Raw genomic sequence first — 23995 nt, 5'->3', positions numbered from 1 at the left:
AAGACGGGCCATAACAGGAGAGGAGATGGGACAAGATATTGTAAATGGTGCTATGAGCTTGATCACACCTTGAGTTGCATAATACGTGATCGCAGTTGACAGACACTAAACCTGAGTTGAGCCCGTCAAAATTGCCTTTGCGAAAGTTGAACTTAGTAGATCTGAGCACCGTATTGGAGCTTAGTTATTTATTTTAACTGCAATGTGCAAGGAAATTGAAATAGGTGGGGTTGGGGAAGGTTTGAAAGGAATAGATTAAGAGTGCGTCCCAAGGGATTTTTGGTGGTATTGGAGTTCAGGTCAGAGTCAGTGTTTATAAAGGAAGAAAGTAGAAGGAAAGGATGGGAAAAGTTGCTGGAAGTAATTAGAATTCCAGGAAGGCTGCCACCTCCACCTTCCGATTACATCGCGTATGGGTGTCAGACCTGTGCGCTGACTGCAGAGAGGAGTGACGAAGGCTTGGAGCCTTCGGGCGATAGTGGGTGTCACTTTCCATGTGCTACTCCCATATAACAACACACAGGAAGAACACTAGCACAAGGCAGTCTCAACTTCATCTTGAAATCATTGCTTTTCGATTATGAGGTCAATGGGTCGGTCAACATCCACTTCTCTGCCCATTAATGCAGATAGGGAGTTTGCATGACCGGTTATCCTGGAAATTGTGAAATTGATGATAATGATCGAAGATGTTCTTTAGACCGACAGATTCAAATTCTTTCAATTAAAATATGAGCATGGGACTACTCCATGTGCAGTTGTTTTTAAACTCATGACATGACTTGTACACACTTCTTCGATTCATAACTCCATCACCGTAAACAATTTCAACTTCATCAAAAATTCTTTTTTTCCTCTACCTCTGCTAAACGGGCACTGGTCTGATTCCAATATATGAAAACGGATAAATATGAACTGGATCCAATCAATCTATGAAAATTCCCAGCTGTCGACAGAGAAAAGCACTGTAAAGAAGCCGATACTCCTTGGCAATGAGGATATGGGCGTTACTGCACCCTCAAGCAATATCCAGAACTTAGCGCGGAACGTGAAACCCAAACTAACCGCAGCAGACGTTCAGTTATGGGCGGTTTTCATCACACATAAACGTACGCTTACCCCAAAAGACATAAATGTCGGACAAACCACCCTAAAGCATGCTAAAACCTCATCATTTCTATTTCTACTGACAGTAAGGCTTTCAAAATTGCTGGTGGACTACATTTATATCTGTCTGGTGCCAGAACCATGGCCTCGAATTATCAAAATTCAAGACCTGATTTGACTCAGGTACTCATTTACAGCTGAGTCGACCAGTATCCGACGTCAAATCACGATACAAATACCCCTGCCACCAGTGAGATTTGAAGCACGACAGCCTTGTACTCTAACCAATCAGCTATCCGGACTGTAATTAATACAAAAAGAAAGTGCGAGGAAAATGAATTGAAGAAAACTCAGTGAACGTCCTGGGAACGAAGTGCAGCTCCCTAGGTGACTAAGGACTCGTTTAGCGAGGGAAGTTCAATTAGAAACTCCGAATCGTACATTTTTAGAGTGTTTTGACGATACCTGTCCCATCACCCGAGGCAAATGTATAACATGCTTTCCTGGTGACATCGAGAACTGTAAACTGCATTTAAAAGGAAGGGGCCATTGATGAAGGGAATGGGTTGAATGCTCTATTGACCGCTACCAGTGAGAGGGGTAGACGCGCTTGAATTCCGATACCGAGCGAAATCCGTGAAAGTTTGGCATAGTGTCTGCTATTGCGCTAATCAGGGAATCGATGCCGTAGCATTCAATGATTTCAGAAGCGTATATCGTAGAAGACAAATCATTTCGACTATCAATGAACTCAAACGCATTAAAGCCTCTGGGGTTACTGGTCTCCCTGCCGAGTTATTTATAGTTGTACCTGCAGTTTTTGCAGATCTACTACTTACACTCGTATAAAAACTTTGAGAATCTGAGACCTACCTCAGAGAGTGGTAGAACGAGATGATCGTTAAGATTCCAACGAAGGGCAGCCGTTTGGAGTGTGGTAATCGGACGGACATCTGCGGGTTTTCTGCCTTCGCAAAGTTTGATGGACAAAGGCAGGCTGGTCTCCTCTCCGGATTGTCATACATTGACCACATCAATGCCCTACGGATCATTTTAAAACAGTTTGTTGAATTTTGTACTTCGCTTCACCTGCTCTTCATCGATTTCGAGAATGCTTTCGATACCGTGATCAGAAAATGCATATTGTGTGTTCTACGCAAGAGAGGCATTCGAAGGAAAGTAAAACATCGAGGTAAAATCTCAGAGGAATTTAAGGTTGAAAGGGTAGTCGGCCAGGTGACGTTCTTAAAGCTGCTTTGTCCAAAGGATGTCGAGGAGTTCAATGAACGGTGATATCTCCCCCCAAACATTGCGGTACGTGGCTGATATATGTTTGCTCTTTCAACGGATGATAAACCTTCGCCAGATGGCTCTGGATTTAGAAAGAAAGGCACGTAAAGTCGAACTGGGAGTAAACACCAGCAAAACCAAAGTCCCTGTCTGGCTGGGCATCAGACTCTCCCTATCTACATTAATGGGCAGAGCATCGAAGGCGTCGTTTATATATCTAGCAGGGGTGATTTCTACCAACAGTGGCATCAAACTGGATGTCACCTCACGTATTAACAGCCTTAGATCCGCTTTCGCTGCCTTAGCTAAAATCTGAAAATGCAGTTACTTCAACATCAAAATCAATTTGAGGCTATTCCCCCTGGTGTCCTTTCTGTGCAGCTATATTGGAGTAGCAAATAGAACGTGGCCCCCACTGTCACTCGAGGGCTTGAAGCTTTCATGAACGACGAGTCATCGAAGTATACTGGCCTGATATAGTAGCAGTGTATTACACACATAGTGTATTACAAACGAAAAACTCTATCGGTGCACAGACCTAGACCCCGTACACAGTGTGATCGAAAGGCGGAATTGCAGTGGAAAGATCACACATTAAGGAGTGGCGGAGCTTGCATTGTTGCAGTTCCTCAGATAAGATTATGGTAGAGAGGTTAGCATCATGATTGGGTGTGAAAAACCACCTGTGAGGGTAATAACCAAGGGCGAATGCAATTCTGATCATGGCGCCTCCTCTGGTGTATGACGGTCTTGCAGTGCAACATTACTATGTCGAATGAGCTGCTTTAATACACTTCGATTCCCAGGTCCATTTGGAGTGTCGCGTCAAAGATTATGATCGTATCAAAACCAAGGAAGGTAACTAATTGCCTTCTGGCTTGATCGACATGATAAATTTTATGTTTCTGTTACTACATACCTGCTAAATCCTTGAGGGTGTATCTCTCTTCCAAGTTTTTTTCAATTTTTCCTTCGCATAAGAGAGACGAAACGGAGTTTGCCATTTGTGCTACATAGGTTGCTTTATAAAGTTTATCTTGGAGTTTAAAGTGTGACTCTTTCATATAGTACATGTTTTTCCAAGTTTGTTGTACAGTTTAACCCTCTTCCTACATACTACCGCTTCCTGATAAAGTTTGAGCCATTCCTCAAGTCTAGTGCTTATTTGAGCGATATGTTCTTAACTTAATCGCTTCACATTCATTGCTGACTTCTTCAACCATTTTTCTGGTTTTGAAAAGAGGCTCGTTATTTCAAAGAGTTTGCTTTCCTTCAGTTTCTTTGTGATTTGATCATCGTACTCCTGGGTATTCGACAATATTTCTTTGTTACGTTGTAAACAGTGACCTAATTTTTGGTAAGCTCTTCAACTACCCTGCATTCGTGGAAGACAATCAAACAGTAACCAAAGACGAAAATGCTTCCCTTCCATGAGAAATAGCGCAAACTAATTGTGCCGCAAAGTTAGGTAGACTTCTTAACTTGAAAAGAGATACAACATGTCCTCCGCAAACCAATGATTTGCTAGAACGTTGGCACATGACATTAAGGCCACTATTTTGGCCCACAACAATCTACCCTGTTCATTCATTCCTGCAACCTAGTTCGTAGTAGTGGTAGTTCGCATTAAAAGCCCTATTGGGGTTTTCATGTTCCTGCTGCTGCGAGAACGTTTGCAATTTCCCGCTTTTGCATGGAGCAGATAATCTAGGGTTCTATGCATCTCCAACAACTCCGAGAATTCTATCTCAAATTAATGGTTAGATTGCATCTCGATTGCGTACTGATATGCCGCTGCTGCAACTACAATTACATGTGTGTTGTAGAGCAGTTCCGGCTATCAGATTGCTTGGTCGGATTACTTGCTTACCAATGCTCTACAAATGCATAACGTCCACTGTTAGAGGAAGAGGCAATGCACACCTCGCAACCAAGAACATTCTATTCGAGAAGCAGAAGGGCTGCCGAGGCGGTTCAAGGGATTGCAAAGTTCAACTCATTATCGACTCGGTAGAGGTAGGACAAGCAACTAGAAGTTAAACAAATATCTTTACTTGCTATATAGATTAGGCCAAGACTTTTGACAGCGTCCCGCATACCTGGCTAATCAATGTTCTCCGTCTGTACCGCACTGATTCGAAACTAATAAAGTTTTCGGCGACAGTCATGGAAACGTGCGCTTCAAAAAGTACCTAGGAATTCTGCAAGGAATCCATGCTCGAATTGGTGATCTAAAGGGAGCTCTTCTGTCCAAATTCCTGCGGCGTTTAAATTTGATACTGAAATCCCATCTCTCGGGGAAGAATAAAATAAGCCCACTGAACATATTCTCTTGGCTTATGAATATTGCTTTTGACGAAAACATCTCTGGAAAACGTCAAGCGGCGGATACGGATTACTATGTCCAAATTTTGAGGGCATCATCCCAATTCTGTCGTGGAGCGGATGAACCTGCCTCGTCACATCGGAGGCAGAACCATGGTTGACCTAGAGGTACAACATCACCGCCAAGTTAACTCGCTACGCGCTCATTTTTACAATAAAGGACAGACGAGTCTCTTGCATGCGGCTGTTTGTAAGGAAGACTGTGGGCTAACTCCACTTTACTGGAAGGACCTATGGGGGTGAAGTAAGACCAAGAGCGAATCAATGAATGGAAGTCGAAGACGATGCACGATAAATAGGTGAATCTGCCAGCCACTTACCGATTTGCATTTGTCGAGCAGATGGATGTATACTGGGGAGCTCTTATGCCATTCAAGAAGGCACTCGAGCTTGTAAGGTCATAATGAAAGAGCGGGTGGTGAACGACCAGTGCAGAATATATAGTTCAGCGTTAGAAACGTTGGGCCATCTCATTTCTGATTGTACGGTAATGGCAATGGTGCAATATACGAACAAGCATGTAAGGTGATTCACCAAAATCTTGCATACAAGCATGGCCTGAATGAGAACGTATACTTTTTCTGTATGAGTTCAAACTCGGTCATAAAGCAGCGGAGGCGACCAACGAACCACACGGCGGTGGTTCGAAAAATTTCGATCAGCCGACGTAAACCTTCAACGGGGGCGACGTGGACATCCAGGACCATCGATTGACAACGAGGAGCTGCGTTTGCTAGTTGAATCCGACACACGTCAGTCTGTGAGGGACATTGCAGAGAAACTGGGCGTACACTATTTGACAGTTTCCCGGCACTTGCAACAACTTGGAAAGGTGAAAGAGCTCGATAAATGGGTTCCGCATGCCCTTACGGAGCAAAACATGACGCTTCGAATGGAAATTTGCAATTCTCTACTCACCCGCAACAGAACCGATCCCTCTTTGCACAGAATAGTGACATGTGATAAACGGTGAATATTATACGACAATCGTCGCCAATCAGCACAATGGTTAGATGTTGATGAGCCGGCGAAGCATATGCCGAAACCGAGCCTCCATCTGAAGAAAGTATTGGTGACTGTTTGGTGGTGTTTGGCACCTGGAGAAAATATAAACGCACAGAAATACTGTGCCCAACTCGAGAAAATGCACCAAAAATTGAGATTGGTCAACAGAGATGGTGTGATACTCCTTCACGACAATGCATGACCTCATGTTTCCAGAACAACAGTTCAAAAGATGAACGAATTGCACTATGAGACTCTGCCTCATCCACCATATTCACCGGACCTTTCGCCAACCGACTACCACTTTTTTAAGCATTTGGATCATTTTTGGCGAAAGAAAAATTTAGGAACGAAGAGGCTGTCGCCTTCGACGAATTTATCAACACCTGACAGTTGGGCTTCTACGAAACTGGCCTACATGCTCTTGAATCTCGCTTCATTAAATAAATAAATTTTTGTAAGCTTTACAGTCCTTTCAAATTTTAGTACAAAAACGGTCATTTCATTTGCAGCAACCTAATATTTGGACTAGTGAGTTTTAAAATATCGCACAACAATTCTGACATGTTGGTAAATGATAAGGCAGGTCGCTCCGCATATATTATTGATGTTGCTATCCCCAAGCTTAGCAACATTGAACGGAAATACGTGAAGAAGAAGGTGAACTATGAGATATTGGTTCGGGAAATCAAAGAAATTTGGCGTCTCGAGTGGTCTCGGGTGTTTATAGTTTTATACACATATATTTTCAGCTACAGGTATTGTATCTTATTTCCCTTACCGCTTCCCTTGATTCCTTGGGACTCGCGATTTTCCTCAAATTTTCGAATTGGGCAGTTTCTGACAGCTATTATCAGCACTAAAAACCTGAGTAAAAATCGAGTTCATCCATCTGATATCCGATACATCTATATTTGTGAAAAAGTGTTTTCACCAACCTTTCGATCTGTAAGTGGCTTCCTTAAAGTCAAAGTAGATGCCATTCATTGATATCCTGAGAGTTCACAGTTTCGACTTTACCACCAAATCCAATGCGTCAATACTCAGGCTGACACTAATCCAACGATAAAGATGAAAACCTTTCCAGTTTCAAAGTCGATATCACCAAGATATTATTCAATTAGCACTAAAAGTAATACTTGAGTGGGACAAGATATTAAACTATATCCAATTACATCAACAGTGAAGGAAATTTCCTACACGAATTACCCGGCAACGGTGTTTATCCTGCCAATAAATGCCCTCTCACAAGCGCTTTTTATTATATTGCTCTTATTTAGGTACACATTCATAAGGGATTCCATTAGTCAGAAAATGAATCTTGACTTCAATATCAATCTATGTGTGGATCTAGAATTCGCTATTTATCTTTCAACGGCAAAAGCAAATCTCGCTGTACCTCTTATTAACAAACAATAAACCCCGAACGATGTTGCTACCAAAATTTACAACAGAATAAATTCTGTTTATCAACAAAAGCGACTTCTTGCAATTTTTATTCCTAATCCAAGTCGTCGTAAGTATTTAAGTTAATTTTTATTTATTCGTCGCTGCAAGAGATAATCTGTGTCAATTTAGCATCGTCGGGGACGGCGGCTGCTAACAATATTTGAACACATGACAATCAGTGCCGTTTGTACCTTAATCGGATGTATCTTGATAATATAAGATTGCGAGATTCGTAATGCAAAATAGTACAGCGCCCCGGTTAGGAAGAAGTGAAGTGGTTTTTGATATCCTCAAGAGTTCGTAATGTAAGCTGCCATTTATAATTTTAAAAATTCGGTTGAATGCAATTCCGTGTGTGTGTGTTATGCAGAATATTTAGAAAGGAGTGTGAAAGAAGTGTGAATCACAGTCAAAAAGTCATAATCATTAATACGGTGTTTACGCCGAAACATAACTATCCAATTCAAGTAAGAAAACTCTTGCCAAACAAACAGAGATAGCGCTAATAGGGGGTGATAAACTGCTAAAATAATAAACCGTAAAAACTTACAATGAAATTCTCTAATCTATTTTTGAATTGTTTGAGTTGGTGTAAAAACCGCCAACCGTGCGTATGACTTTTGGCTTTATATTTCAACCCTTACCGAGATTTCTCAATACCATCTTTTTATTCGACACCGCGCAGTGCTAAAACACTTTGTTGAATAAAAAGGACACGAATGGCAAGAAGTGATCTTGGAGTCTGAATGATAGCGGTTTAATCTACCCCCATAATAAAGATAGACTCAAACCTATGCATGCTATCCTCGGCACTTTACTGAGGTATCGAGATAAATGCATCGATTATCACCCCCAGCATCTGTTTCGAAATATACAATAACGAAGTTTAGTGCATTGATATGGGCGAACTGACAAAATTCATAGCAGTAAACTCAATACTATTCTCTGAAATGTCTATGGATAACAGAAATTAGAGGTTCGGCTAACTCAACACAATGAATTATATCAGTTCTTTGCCAATTCACTATTATCATCTCTGATCAAATTCAGCAAAGTGCAATGGGGCGGTTATGAAGATCAAATACATAGAACTCGATTTTTGAGAGAGGTTTTAAAAACAAACCTCAAGATAAATAACGGGAAAGTGGGAGCTCATTCTATCTCTTACTGCCTGTCAATCCGCCTTTCATTTAAGGAGGTGGACATCTCCAAAAGGCATTTGCCTGAATACCTCAGTGATCTGGATTTTTACCCACCAAAACCACCCACGACTCCTACCGTTAGGTATTACATCACAAGGCGGCGTTTACTTCACTTTAGCTAGGTGTCTTTTCTTCCATACGCAGAGTTCGTAAACATCAACGAACCCTCCAGATCCACGCGTGCTATCATTCTCTGCACCAAATTTTCTGATGATAGCATTTCATCTAGATTTTCCGCTAGGTTTCTCCTTTCTTATAGAAATCTCGGGCATTGGAAGAGTACGTGGTTTGCAAAATCAGATGAGGTGTCCAATTTAAACTTGAACAGTTACTCTTGGTATCCTCCATGACTACAAGTCTTAACCGGTCATGATGCTATGCTAAGTCTACCTCTACGTTCTACAAGATCTCGTCTTTTCTGACACCAGTAGGAAGAGGGACATCTCTCACACAAATACGGTCTTTTGGTATTTATGATATAATATAGCCAAATCTGAAGACTAGATGATCAGTCAGTGTAAAAGTCAATGAGCAGTTGGATGATTTTCCATTCACTTATCATATCCATACAGTACAATCGCATCAGTTTCTTAACTTTACTACCTCTACTTCGAGAACGAGTTCGTCGCAGATGTCTGTATTCATCTTTACGCTGTCCTGCTACTGCTGGCTTATCACTTATCTCACAACGTCCAAATCACAATCTCACCGAAAATCAAATAGGAATAACAATACAAATCAGTTGGGGCTTAAGAATATACTCAAAGTCTTCCCTGCTTATCGTAAGAGGCGACTAAAAGGAATAGAAATTTGTGAGCCGTCGATCTGCACATTTTAAACTTAATCATCATCATCATCAACGGCGCAACAACCGGTATCCGGTCTAGGCCTGCCTTAGTAAGGAACTCCAGACATCCCGGTTTTGCGCCAAGGTCCACCAATTCGATATCCCTAAAAGCTGTCTGGCGTCCTGACTATGCCATCGTTCCATCTCAGGCAGGGTCTGTGTCGTCTTCTTTTTCTACCATAGATATTGCCCTTATAGACTTTCCGGGCTAGATCATCCTCATCCATACGGATTGAGTGACCCGCCCACCATAACCTATTGAGCCGGATCTTATCCACAGCTTGACGGTCATGGTATCACTAATAGATTTCGTCGTTATGTAGGCTACGGAATCGTCCATCTTCATGTAGAGGGCCAAAAATCCTTCAGAGGATTCTTCTCTCGAACGCAGCCAAAACTTCGCAAATTTTTTTTACTAAGAACCCAAGTCTCTGAGGAATACATGAGGACTGGCAAGATCATTGTCTTGTACAGTAAAAGTTTTGACCCTATGGTGAGACGTTTCGAGCGGAACAGCTTTTGTAAGCTGAAATAGGCTCTGTTGGCTGACAACAACCGTGCGCGTATTTCATCAGCATAGCTGTTATCGGTTGTGATTTTCAACCCTAGATAGGAGAAATTTCCAACGGTCTCAAAGTTGTAGTCTCCTATCTTTATTCTTCCCGTTTGACCAGTGCGGTTTGATGTTGTTGGTTGGTTGGTTTTTGGTGCTTACGTTGCCACCATATACTTTGTCTTGCCTTCATTGATGTGCAGCCCAAGATCTCGCGCCGATCGCCGCCTGCTCGATCTGGATGAAGGCAGTTTAAACGTCTGAGGTCGTTCTTCCCATAATGTCGATATCGTCAGCATAGGCCAGTAGTTGGGTGGTCTTCAAGAGAATCGTACCTCTTGCATTTACCTCAGCATTACGGATCACTTTCTCAAGGGCCAGGTTAAAGAGAACGCATGATAGCGCATCCCGTTCTCGTAGACTGTTGTTGATGTCGAATGGTCTTGAGAGTAATCCTGCTGCTTTTATCTGGCCTCGCACATTGGTCAGGGTCAGCTTAGTCAGTCTTATCAATTTCATAGGAATAACGAATTCTTTCATGGTCTTGTACAGTTTTACCCTGGCTATGCTATCATAGGCGGTTTTAAAGTCGATGAAGAGATGGTGGAACTGATGTCCATTTTCCAGCAGTTTTTTCATCGCTTGCCGCAGAGAGAAAAGCTGATCTATTGCTGATTTGCCTGGAGTATAGTTTTGATATCATACTTGGGACAGGCTTCGAGGGTTCGTTGAACTGCCTCATAGAAGGTATCCTTCTCCGACTATGCAGTCTCCTCTGTAGGGGCGTGAACGTCTATGAGGCTTATATTTCTAAATTTGCCTCGAAAGCGCAGAGTGCACAGCCGTTCGCTTATGTTTTCAAAGCGGATAACAGCTGGTTTCACTTTTTCGCTAAGTAAGAAACCTACTCCGAACACATGGTTTACTGGATGGCCACTATAATTTACGGTGTAGCGCCTCTTCTCCAGGAAACTAGTCCCTGTCCAACGCATCTCCTGTAATGCTGTTACATCGACCCTTTATTGGGACAGGGTATTGGCTAGCTCCTCAGCAGCTTCATCTCTGTACAGCGAGCGCATGTTCCATGAGAAAATGCGCAAATCGTAATTCCGCTCACGTTGCCGGGTTCGTCGTTGTATTATCCTTCCAGTCCGAGGCTCCTGTTGTGGCTTCGTAATAAGTTGTTCTCCGTGTAGGGTTGTGAGCCCTGCCCTACCAGTTGGTACAGTTTGTCCCGTTTTTAGGCGCGAGAGACTGGCCTTCATCCTTCTCCGTCTGCAGCTTTTCATTAAGAAAGAACTCCCAGCGGTGACCACGTTGAGGGGGAGATTGGGTTTGGTAGTACAGCTGTTGGTGTTGGTTCAGCAGGAATAACAATATAAATCAGTTGGGGCTTAAGAAAACAATCAAAGTCTTTCGTGCTTACCGTAAGAGGCGCCTAAAAAGAATAGAAATTTGTGCCCCATCGAATTTAAAATTTAATTGCTATTGAAATGTCAACAACGGCTCGAATAGGGGCTGACTTAACGGCTATGAAGTTTGGCTATCGAGAACGGACTATGATTGGTTTCTGAAATGTGTGCACGCTCGTCGACAACGATAGCCAAGGCAGCAGGTACGAATCTACTATCGGGTTGTTTTTATTGGTTACCGCAAGGACCTGGAAGTAGATTTTTGACAAGTCTAGTTTAAGGAGCATCGTAATTATATAGTATTATGCATCAATGAAAACTTGTAGTGGAGAAAGATGCTTTCTACGAGCAATTGCTCACAATTCAGGGGAGGCTTCCTGAAGGTGACACTGTGGCCATGATAGGTGACTTGAATGCCAAGCAAGGCTCGGACAACTTCCTGCTTAGGGATATGATGGGGAAACTTGGTCTTGGCAACCGTAACCATAATGGTGGCAGGTTTGTGAAATTTTTCAACTTACACCCCCTCGTCATTGGCAGCACATTGTTCGAGAACAGAGCTACCATAAAGTCAGTTGGGTTTCAGCTGACCGACATTGCACAAGCAATCAAATCGACCAGTTTGGGATCAGAAGTAGATTTAAGAGTTGTCTCCTTGAAGTGCGTAACAAGGCAGATGCTGACATCGGCCCCAAAAGGGATCCATCTGATGATCTCCTAAGTTTGCTTGCGTGTTGCTTCCACCACTTATCGCAGGGTTCGATTGTAGAAGAGCTGCCTTCCTGATCGGAGGCAGATGATCTGAGTAACCCACCTGTGAAATCGATGAGCATCTATCTAACCTGCTTTTCATCGATTGTTACGCAGGTCGTCGGCCATAAGATCTGGTTGACTGCAGAAGCGCAGAAACGACATGATGAACGAAGAGGATTGAACGCTCTATTGACCGTTGCGAGTGATGGTGGGCGTCCCCCGCTCAAACTCCAGTACGAAGCAGAATCCCAAGAAGTTCAGTGTAGTGTACATCGTGTCAAAAGGGCAATTTATTATTGCACTATTCCGGGAAGCGCAGGATGCTTCAGAAGTGCATAACGCATCACGAAAGAGCTTGCATGTGGTTGCAAATTTTTCAATGGTCTTGTGAAGGACGCTAACGGTTGACTTCCTATCTACGATGGCGAGGTGTAAATGTGTATGAAAAGGTGTAAAGAACCCTTCAATTTGTGTATGAAAGTGTTACCCACCTTAACATGCTGATACTTACTTTTCCTCCAAGCAGAAGCGAAATAATTTCGGTTATCAATGTAGTTAAATGGAGTAAAGTCACTGGGCAACCATCAAGGTTTCCCCGCACAGTTGTCTACAGCTGCAACTGCAGTTACAACAGAGCTACTCGTCCGCAAATCCTTAGAATAGCTTACCCTTTGCAGAGAGCGGAAGAGGGGAATTATGGTTAAAATACCAAACAAGGGCACTCGTTTTAAGTGGTCACACACAATTGTCAAATTGGAGGAGCGTCCCCTAGCTATCCAGTGTTGTGTGAGTAATTCAACCGCTGCTTTTCTTCAGTCTATATTCCCTACCTCTTTTTCTTTCCAACGACTCCATGCAACCTGCCCCATATCTCCTAGCATCTCCCGCCTAACCCCTATCCTAGTCGAGTACCTCATTGGCAATCCTGACGCAAATGTCACGGCAGTCTTATAAATCTCTTTCTGATTAAAACAAGTGAGTCCCTTTCTCTTCTTCTAACCATGGTTTTCAACAGGAGCCTCAAAGAGATCCAATTTGCTATCATTATCCCCACCTCCAAAAAATATGACGATCGTACTCTCGCTGAGAATTACCGCTCGATTTTACTTCTTCCCTCCTATTCAAAAACCTTGGAAAGATAAGTCAGCAAATGGTTGCTACCTGATAGCAAAAAGGGAACACGATTTTGTTAAACATAGGTCCCCTACCTATAATTTGTTCGACTTCTCCAACTTTGTGGTCAAATGTCTAAATTCTCAGCAGAAAGTGCTTACTATCTACATAGATTTTTCAAAAGCCTTCGGAACTGTAAATTACACAATACTCTTGTCAATGCCCACTTCTTTCCAACTCATTCTAACGAGTCCTATTTGATGGCTACGTACCCCGTTCCATTTCCACATCTTCGAGCACCCCACAGGGATCACTGGCTAGAAGTCACCAATCGATTTGCAAAATTGCCGGCTTCACTCTTCCTCTGATTTGGATTCTATTTAAATCCCCTTAAGTCTCTTCAACTCCCTCGTGAGAAGTACTCTCGAATACTGCTCCGTGATCTGGTCAATCTCCCGTAACTGTGATTGTTTTGTCCTTGATAGGGTGCAACGCAAATTCACCCGTTCCCAGCGCGTCCCTTTACTGAAGTACCTAGATTTATGCACATTTTTCGAACTTTTCTTGGATCTTTCTCTAACGACATTACTTGCAGTCCTGCGTCCTGCCACAACGCAAATATTTTCAACGTGCTCTCCACGGAGCTCGTAATCTTCTTGGATGGATTGGAAAAGGCATGAATTTGAAGGACTGCTGTTGGCTAGGGAGCACATGCCTTGGAAATTTGACGTCAGTCTTCAGTTGTTCCTTAAAAGCGAGCCATAAGTGGTGAAGGTGTTGGAGCAAAGACTTGAACGTCCTCACAATCACGATAATCGCGCCAATCATCCCGAGAGGTCAAGCAGTCGTATTTGAGCATACACTTTGCTTTGTGATCGTGCTAGAGTTGCTCCATGACACTGAAACGCAGAATACATTAAATTCGGGTGATCATCCACTGACATGCGCGAATGTGTTCAGTCAGGACGTTCCTCCATAAAAGTTTCTGAAAGACTTGGTCATCCTCGTGGAACCAAATTTGCCGGTACCTCTTCTTGAAGTCAAACTTAAAGCTAGGCAACCGAAATTGGAGCCGAACAAAAAATAGCCCGGATTAGATAGATAACCCCTTGGCCAATATGTCGTTGAAGGAGGTACCTGAAGTAATCTTGCAGGATGGGCCGAAAACCATACCCAGTTTGGTGGTGGCACTAGTTCGTTCAGGACGGTGGGGTATAAGGTATAATAGTCAACCTCTCGAATGTTACCCACTCGGGGTATATTTTGGTTTGTTTAGCTTCTTTTCCAAAGATGTGAACCTCTTATTCGCCATGTTGTAGGAATCTCCTAATTCGGCCGTCCCTACAATAAAGGGTACGTAGTGTCCTGCATTTTAACAAGGTAGATCAGGGTGTCTATTAAGAGATCGATATGAACCGGCTGGTAAAATTTTGGATCCGCCATACGAATATTTCCAACTATCGACCAACGGATGGGGTCAGAGGGGAAACTGATGCGACGTGATTCTTTTCATAATAGCATCCATCGACATTTTATACCCCGTGATGGACGACTAGATGGACAGATTAATTTTGTGTGCGGTAGCTACCTTATTGGCACCGACTCCGCCGATATTTAGCCTTTTCCCGAGGCGTACCAGTACTAACTACAGAACTCTAATATCAGGTTCACCTGAAAGCTTCAATCTAGTAACGTCCGGCAGGTGGCAACTTGTCCATGTGGATGTGAAGCACGTGGCTTTAGCCAAAGGTACTGCAGTGTCGCAACTCGTTTCTGGTTCTGGAGCTGACAAACAAGATTTCACCGTGGTATGATTGGAATGCCGTTGTCAGGGTGATTACTTCTTGGCAACGGCACCCATATCTGCACCCCATTCCATTGTTAATCCTATGTTCATCTCGGGAAATGGAACAGACTCGTTTCGAGCTGCATGTGGACGAGAAGACTGCCACTAATTAGTGAGTCCTTGCTCTCATAGGCTCCGCACAGCTTTGTCAAGTTTGCAGGTGCACCAGAGTAGGGTCCCAAGTACTAATACTATATTCTTCAGACTAGGTGGGCACTTTTTTGCGGTGTCGTGGGGCGTTTTTGAATGAGGAGCGCCCTCAATTGTACAGTTTGGGTGAGATAGAAGGTTCTTGTTAGAAGGCGCATGTTGTTATAATGATCCTGTAGCGAAGTTCAGGTGGCTTCATAATTAACGTCTAAGATTTTAAAATATCGCATGAGATGCTCAGCTTCTGACTGCAGATTGTTTTCTAGGTACTAAAGCTTCTGGTAATTGAATATGACCTGGCTATGCACCATTTGAGTAATGAATTTGTAGAATTGAGACCACGTTAAAAAATCATCGTCAAACTTCGAATTCACTGTTTCGCAAATTGACTTGCGGTTCCCTGATTATGCTCCTAACGCAGATGTGCTTAAGCATGATAAATGATCGCTACTTGTAGCTGTTATTTCGTGTTGTGGTCAGTGTCGGCGGAGTACGAGGTAAGCTGCTGGTCAGTGGCGGGGAGCCAAAACTTTTTCTCCAGCTAACGAACTGCACTGCCACTTCAATTTAGCGAAACTCCCGCGGGACGCAGTTTCCGCTTTGATGAGTGGAAGGCTGCGCTCAGTAATTTTGTAATCTTCGTAGATAGCCTTGACCTGCCCTTAGTAGTTAGTCACGATTACCTGGGGGTTGAGCTGATGGATATTCGCATGGCGAGTATCGGTCTCTCCCAATTGCGTTAGAACACGCTGAAGAAGGTCAGAGGTACGCCGTTCTGGAGGCGATTTTTTACAGTAGGCTACCAGCTTCGCCTCCATAATCCTTCCATAGTTAAATGGTCGCGAAGGAAATCCCGGCCGCAGCAAAAACGAACATTATAAAATCAATGTACCGATAGTCGGAGAGCGTGCTGCCATTTGGTATTCGTCACTCTCTTAATCCGAAATCTACTGCCAATGGGGAAGTAGTCTATGTACGAAACTGCCTTACCTCGAATGCTCGAATATTATGCCGTCGATGATGAGGCAGGAAAAGCTGCGCCTACAAACCTTCACCACTGTAGTTACGACCACTGAGGCTATGCGTTTCCAATACTTGCCTGGCTGAGGTGTAGTCAGACCCATTTCCGCATTTAGATCACTCCTTCTCCTCCATGTTCTCTCCATTGGTGTGTAGCGCTGCACAATTGTGATGCCTCTTATCCTAGATATAATAGAAGTCTCTCAGAAAACGACTTCAGCGTCTTACGGCCACTACCACTAAGTTTTCCCGGATAGAATTGCATAGCGCCATAAAGGAAGAAGAGTAATCTCCCTAGTCATACTCTCTCTCTTGGCTTTGACCTAGAATAAGCAGTTTATATGACCTGAATTCTCGCTTAAATTGTTGAAAGTAAACATTCTGAGCTTCGATGACGTTGTCGAGGAGCTGGGTCAGTAGTACAATGACACAACTAATAATGAAGAGTAGCATCACATCTTCACATGATGTATTGCATCTGGAAGGTGAATTTTTTGGACTTTCTGTAGTTACTATGCTTAAAGTACATTGGGAACATCTTATGCGACGTTCGATTTGATTTGCATAAAGACCCCAATTGGTTGCATGCGAAAACATATTATGCGTAATTAGATTACAGGATACAATAAATAACGCATTTGATAAGAGGAATCTTGAAGCTGCAAAAGCTATACATAAAGAGAGCATTGTTCGTAAAAATATCTTCACCTTATTTATACGATAAAATTTATTTAAAACATTAACCGCCAACTGCCGTCTTTATTTTGGCTGGGATTTTATTTATTTCAGAAATAAGATATTAGACGCTCTCTCACTTTTAGAACAATGTGTAAAAATACTCAAACCTTAGAAAATATTCATCCATCAACTCCTCTTGTTCCCGTAAATGTTTGGCCGTAAATAACATCGTTATGACCGACATTTTTCTGTTGGAGCTAATTTTATTTAGCAATTTTCAAGCCGGAGAGTGAACTTTGCTTTAATCGACCACATCACATTTGATTAGTAAATTTGCTACTATGTTACAATTTTATTAATACATTTATGAAGGGTTCCTCTTTTTTCCCTTCCAAAATTTAAATTTCCAATATCACAAGGATACGGACAAACATCGAATGAAACCATTTAAAAAGCGTGAAATTCTACGATCTCCAAAGGCTTTTCACCGTAAAAACTGAAGACCCGGTAATTGGTACACATAGTTTCATACACTGGTACGAACAGCATACAAACGTCATCGATTCGTCACATAAGATTTCACAGCGTACTAACTTCTACATAAATGTTTCATCATCAACAACGCTGCAACAATTGGTACCTGGTCTAGGGGTGCCTTCGTAAGGAACTCCAGACATCACGGTTTTGTGCCGAGGTCCACCAATTCGATATGTTGGCTATGAAAGCCATCTGGCGTCCTTGCCTACGCCATCGCTCCATCTCAGGCAAGGTCTGCCTAGTCTTCTTTTCTCCCATAGATATTGCCCTTATAGACTTTGCGGGATGGATCATCCTCACCCATACGGGTTGACTCGGATTTTATCAACAACCAAGCGGTCATGGTATCGCTCATAAATTTCATCGTTATGTAGATTACTGATTCGTCCATCCTCATGTATGGGGCCAACAATTCTTCGGAGGATTCTTCTCTCGAAGGTGGCCAAGAGTTCGTAATATTTCTAATTAAGAATCCAAGTTTCCGAGGAATATATGAGGACTGATAAGATCATTGTCTTGTACTGAGCTTTGATCCTGTGGTCAAGCGTCACGAGCGGAACAATTTTTGTAAGCTGAAAAAGGCTCCGTTGGTAGCCAACAACCGTGCGTAGATTTAATTCTTGTAGCTATTATCGGTTGTGATTTTCGACCCTGGATAGAAGAAATTATCAACGGTCTCAAAGTTGTGGTCTCCTTTCTTTATTGTCCTTATTTACCCTGTGCGATTTGATGGTGGCACTTTTTTGTTCTTTTGTGCTGCCACTCATTATTGTGCAGACCAAGTTTTCGTGCCGCCTGCTCGCTCTAAATGAAAGCAGCTTGTGTATGTCGAGTTGTTTTTCCTACAACGCCAATATCATCAGAATAAGCCAATAGTTGGGCGGACTTGAAAAGATGGTGCTTCTTGTATAAGAGCTGCATCACGGACCACTTCCTCTGGGCCAGGTTGAAAAGGACGCATGACAGGGCATACCCTTGTCTTACATTGTTGTTGATGTTGAAAGGCCCGGAAGACAATTCTGCTGCTTTTATCTGGCCTTGCAGATTGGGCAGGGTCAGCCTAGTCAGCCTTATCAGTTTCGTTGAAATACCGAACTCTCCCATGGCCTGGTAACAATTTTACCCTAGCTATTCTATCATAAGCGGCTTTGAAGTCGATAAGGGGATGGTGCAACTGATGGCCATATTCCCACGATTTTTCCACCACTTCAAGCATAAAGAAAATCTGATCTGTTGCTGATCTGCCTGGAGTGAAGCCTCTTTCGTATCGGCCAATGATGGTTTGGGCGTATAGGGCTATCCGGCCTAGTGAGATAAGGGCATATCTCCTAGTTGGTGGGACCTACAACTCGCTCATGTTTTGATTGTTGAGCAGTTCATCAAAGTACTCAACTTTTCGCTCCAATATGCCCATTCGGTCGGAAATCAGATGTCCATGTTTGTCTCGGCAGGATGAGCATCAAGGTGCATAAGGCTTCATCCTCCTTAATGGTAAATCTTGCGCGCCTGAGGCGGTTAGTTCCAGTATTTTTCTGTTTCTCCCAGGCTTCCTTTTGCTTTCGGCGAAGTCGCTTCTCGACTCGGCGAAGTTTGTGATGGGTTTCTGCGCATGCCTGCTTTCTTGGAGAGTGCCCGGTATGCAGTATTCTTCCTTTCCGTTTCTAGTTTACGTCCATCACTAAACCAGTCATTCCGACCTCTTTTATTATCCGGATAGCTGAGTGGTTAGGGCCCCATGCTATCGTACGGAAGGGCGCGTTTCAATGGTGACAGTGGAATTTGTATCGTGATTTGACGTCGAATACCAGTCTACAAAACTGTGAATAAGTAGCTGAGTTGAATCAGCGTGCTAACTTCGCGCGAACGCAATGCTGACCATTTCTTCCTACAGTGTACTGTAGTGTACCGTTACGGTCTTGAATGAAGTGCTCTAACACACTTCAAGGTCCTAATCCAATTGGACTCTTATGCCAACGATTATTATTAGGTGGGTGTAAAGATCAATTGTTGAAGCTTCAACTCGCGGACCTCTATTAGCTGCGGTTATTGCGGTATCCATTTCCTCTTATAAGTGTCACGGAGCACTGTTATGTATGGCTTTAGTGCTCACTCTCACTTGATTACCAGAAGGGATTCGAGGTGGTATTGTTATTCGAGCTCGGAGCACCGTGTGATCCGATGGTGATCGGAATCAATATTGGTCCACTATATGTTATTACATTCATCAAGGCTGCGAGGTCGCGGCGTTCAACCAACATGAGGTCAATTTGATTGAAAGTGGTCCCGACTGAAGAGACTCACGTATGTTTGTTGACCGCTTTCCGCTCAAATTAGTTACTTCCAACAACCATTTAGTGCGACACTGCATTCCGTTGTCATGGATGGAATTGTGTAAGTTTTGGGAGCCAACGTATCGCCTCTATACGGACTCTGCCCCTGCTTGAATATTAAAATCTCCAAATATGATTTTGATTTCATACTTGGAACAGGCTTCGAAGGTTTGTTTTACTGCCTCGTAGAAGGTATCCTTCTCAGACTCTGTAGTCTCCTTCGTAGGGGCGTGAATGCCTCGCAAGTGCAGAGTGCTTAGGGCTTATGTTTTCAAAGCCACTTTTTGGCTGAATGGGAAACCTAGTCTAAGCATATGGTTTACCGAATATTCACTGTAATATATGGCCTAGTAGATCTTCTCCTGGAAAGCGATCTCTGTCTAACATATCTCTCGCAACGCTGTTACATCAGACCGATATTGGAACAGGGTATGGGCTAGCTGCTTGGCAGCCGCTTTTCTGCACTGAGAGCGCACGTTCCATGAGAAAATGCCCAAATTGTTATTCCGTTGTCGTTACCGCATTTTTCCTTCTGTTGTCAATCCAATTCGAAACTCCTTTCGTGGCTTCGTAAGTTTGGTTTTCCATATAGAGTCATTAGCCCTATCCAACCCCCATCCTGGAAGATCAGTTGGTACAATTTGTCCCAATTTTTAGGTGCGGGAGACTCGCCTTCATTCTTGTCCATCTACAGTTTTTCAGTAGAAAAGAACTCCCAGCGTTCACCAGATTTAGATAGGGTTTGGTAGTTAAGCTGTTGGTGTTGGTTCCAATCCAAAAGTCGTCTCCTAAAAGTGACCCGATGCCATAACTGGTTTCTTTCCACTTTCGATGGGTTCCCGTAAGATTGAGAGCCCTCAAAACATATAAAGGTGTATTTGCAGGCAGGGGGGACCATCATCTACCCCAAGACATTCCTTAGTCGTTCTTGGAAAACACAATTATTACAGACGTAACTTTTGTATGATGGAGGTTTTCCTGATTTATCTTCACGCTGACTATTCACACCATGAACAGAACTTTCTTTCAATGTTTGTACATCAACCTCTTCGTCTAATATGGCCCTTGTCTGGAACTTGTTGTTCATTATCACTCTTATGGGATTCTTGCCTTCCCAAAATAGGCAATGGTGTACCTGCTTGCTTCCATCATCTTGGCAATTCTTTCAAAATTTTCTGAGGGATATTTCTTCGATTTGTCCTTGTAGTCATGCACCGAATCTATAGTTGATGCGGAGCTTATTGGTCTCAACCATCAAATATATTTGCGAGTAATTTTTATTAGCCCACTGGCCTGCTCCTAGATACGCTCCAAAGCTCGAAGCTCGTTTATTTCACTTGTTGTGGCTTTAGGAGGGTAGACTGACACTCCTGGAACATCGTCCTTAGAACAGTTCCGCCTTTTTTACCTTCTAACCTATGAATCATCGCCATTCACCATTCCTTCAAATATTCCGCCTTGTACTCCATCAGTATTAAATCTAGTCAATTTATGTACTCGATGATATCAATTGGTCCTTACTCCACACGAGTAAGTATTCACTTCAGATATGGATTGGGTAAAATACCCAGTTTAATATCAAATAATGGATTTTCTTGATAATATCTTCGTCCCTATCCCACCACCTGTTCCTGACTTTAGTTCGCACCTACTTATGTCGATATTGCAGTAGCATTCTCCTGTTTGACGGGGTAGAACGTAAGCCTCTCGATATGGTTGCCATTTCAAATCTCAGCCGCCATGGATGTATTCTATTCGTCTTGGCGCTTATTACAGCATTAAATGTTATGAAAATGGAACTGAAGCAAAGCCTCATTCACAGTAAAATGGGGATAAAAAGAAAAATAATAATATCGAACATACTCTCTGAATATCCAGGGAGATCGAATTGGTGGACCTCGGCGCAAAACCGGAATGTCTGCAGTTCATTATTAAGGCAGGCCTAGACCGGATACCGGTTGTTGCGCCGTGAATGATGATGATACTGTCTGAAGGTGTAAATAAACTTCCCTGTTGCGTAGTGATCGTGGTGCTTTCCTCTTCTTAGGCGATACTAGCTGAGTTAAGTGGTTTTAATAATAACAATCATTGGCGCAACAATCCATATTGGATCAGGGTCTTGAAGTGTGTTAGAGCACTTCATTCAAGACCGTAACGGTACACTACAGTGCTCTGTAGGAGGCAGTTGTCAGCATTGCGCTCCAAGTAGTCTTCCTTAACAATTTTTAGGGCTTGCTTCTGTTTTAGGCTAGATAGCAAATATGCCACTTTTTTCTATGCCACTCAAATCTGTTTCCATCCCAAAGTCTGATATACTAACCAAAGACGTGCAGCAGGAACTAGTCTATGCCCCCTGATCGCTGATCATTATTATTTGTGTTCTTCGTAGCAGATCGATAGCCAACTTAGTTCAGCTACCTCACTTCGCAACTTCCTCTTTCTTTGAAGGATATCAGTATTAAAGGCGTGAATCCACCCGATGCACCTGTTTGTGAGCTGTATTAGCTTCCGCTTGCTCCTTGCCTTTGTTTTTGTCTCTATTACTGTATCCAGTAGTGTGGAGGTAAAGAGTAACAGTAGCACAGAAGAAGCACCCAGGTATCAGTAAGGTAGTAACTCGCTTTCCAACTGCAAACTACTAAAAGGAATGGTTGGGATAAAATTCTGAATTGGGGAGACATTTTTCGGTTTCATAGCATTTTGCTAAAGTGGTGCCCACAGGATGTGATTTGTCACCACGTACCGCTGGTATTAATAGACCAGAAATTTCGGCTTGTGTTCACTTCAGCACCATGTAATTCAATGCATGACCCTTTGTTTGATATACTGAGAAAGCTGTTTTTCTGAATAGCTCTTCTCATTCTGCTCGTATTAGCGGTCATATGTTCCATCAGGACTAGGCTCATCAACGGCGCAACAACCGGTATCCAGTCTAGACCTGCCTTAATAAGGAACTGCAGACATCCCGGTTTTGCACCGAGGTCCACCAATTTGATATCCCTTAAAGCTGTCTGGCGTTCCGACCTACGCCTCGCTCCATTTCACGCAAGGTCTGCCTCGTCTTTCTATTCTATCATAGATATTGCCCTTATAAAGTTTCTGGGCTGGATCATCCTCATCCATACGGATTAAGTGACCCGCCCACCGTAACATATTCAGCCGGATTTTATCTACAACTTCACGTCATGGTATCGCTCATAGATTTCGTCGTTTTGTAGGCTACGGAGTCGTCCATCCTCATGTAGGGGGCCAAAAATTCTTCGGAGGATTCTTCTCTCGAACGCGGCCAAGAGTTCGCAATTTTGCTTGCTAACCAAAGTCTACGAGGAATACATGAGTACTGGCAAGATCATTGTCTTGTACAGTAAGAACTTTGACCCTATGGTGAGACGTTACGAGCGGAACAGTTTTTGTGAGCTAAAATAGACTCTGTTAGCTGCTAACAACTGTACGCGGATTTCATCATCGTCGCTGTTATCGCTGTTATGTTATTTCCAACGGTCTCAAAGTTGTAGTCTCCTATTTTTATTCTTGCCGTTTGACCAATGCAGTTTGATGTTGTTGGTTGGTTGGATCGCCTGCTCGATCTGGATAAAGACAGTTCGTACCTCTCGGGTCGTTCTTCCCATGATGTCGATATCATCAGCATAGGCCAGTAGTTGGGTGGACTTAAAAAGGATCGTACGTATTGCACTTACAAGGGGTAGGATGCCCAAAAAAATTTGGTTACACTGGGAGTAGCTTGAAGTGGTTCTATTGTCAATGTAAAATTCCTAAGTCTTCCGAGCCGTCGACATTATTTGGCATTCTCCATTCTCAAACGAACAATGCTTTCCCAAGGGATGCGAATATAACGTAACTTTTTCTATGGTGATATGGACTGCCTTTATAGATACTTCAATTACTCCACCAGCATGTACCACTCCGACATCAGAGGTTATTCAAAATCATTATCCAGGACCCGCGGCCTAAAGACTGGTTTATCAATTTAATTTATTGGAAACCGGAGTCTAAAGTCTTTTTGATTGAAACTAAGATTGTTGTTGTTTTAGCCTCTGCGACCGCTTGATCTTCGCAATGATACGTAGAACAGAAACAGTGGTAGGTAGGTAGGACTTGACCCTTGAAAGTAGGACTTGTTCGTTGAGCATATTCTATACAAGCAGGATAATTCACTACTTCTATCCCCTTGTACACATGAGCCCCTCAGTGTACCTTAATACCGTTGGATCCGAAAGAAATTTGATTGCTCTCATTAAAAGTAGGCGGTGTCACCACATCGAATGCATTAAACTTCCACCAAATCTGATAAACGTTC

At 42.9% G+C, this 23995-nt stretch overlaps 1 protein-coding gene across 1 annotated transcript in view; it reads left to right on the top strand.

Moving 5' to 3' along the window:
- Positions 1–7421: 7421 nt before the first annotated feature.
- The window catches only part of LOC119649400 (excitatory amino acid transporter), a 94302-nt gene continuing 77728 nt past the window's right edge, over positions 7422–23995 (top strand). Inside the window, exon 1 of the mRNA XM_038051547.1 lies at positions 7422–7541. The gene's annotated coding sequence lies outside the window, so the exon portion shown is untranslated. The remainder of the gene's footprint in view (positions 7542–23995) is intronic.

This window comes from Hermetia illucens, chromosome 1, assembly GCF_905115235.1.
Source record: "Hermetia illucens chromosome 1, iHerIll2.2.curated.20191125, whole genome shotgun sequence".
NCBI lineage: Eukaryota > Metazoa > Arthropoda > Insecta > Diptera > Stratiomyidae > Hermetia > Hermetia illucens.
This window is presented reverse-complemented; position numbering and strand designations above follow the sequence as displayed.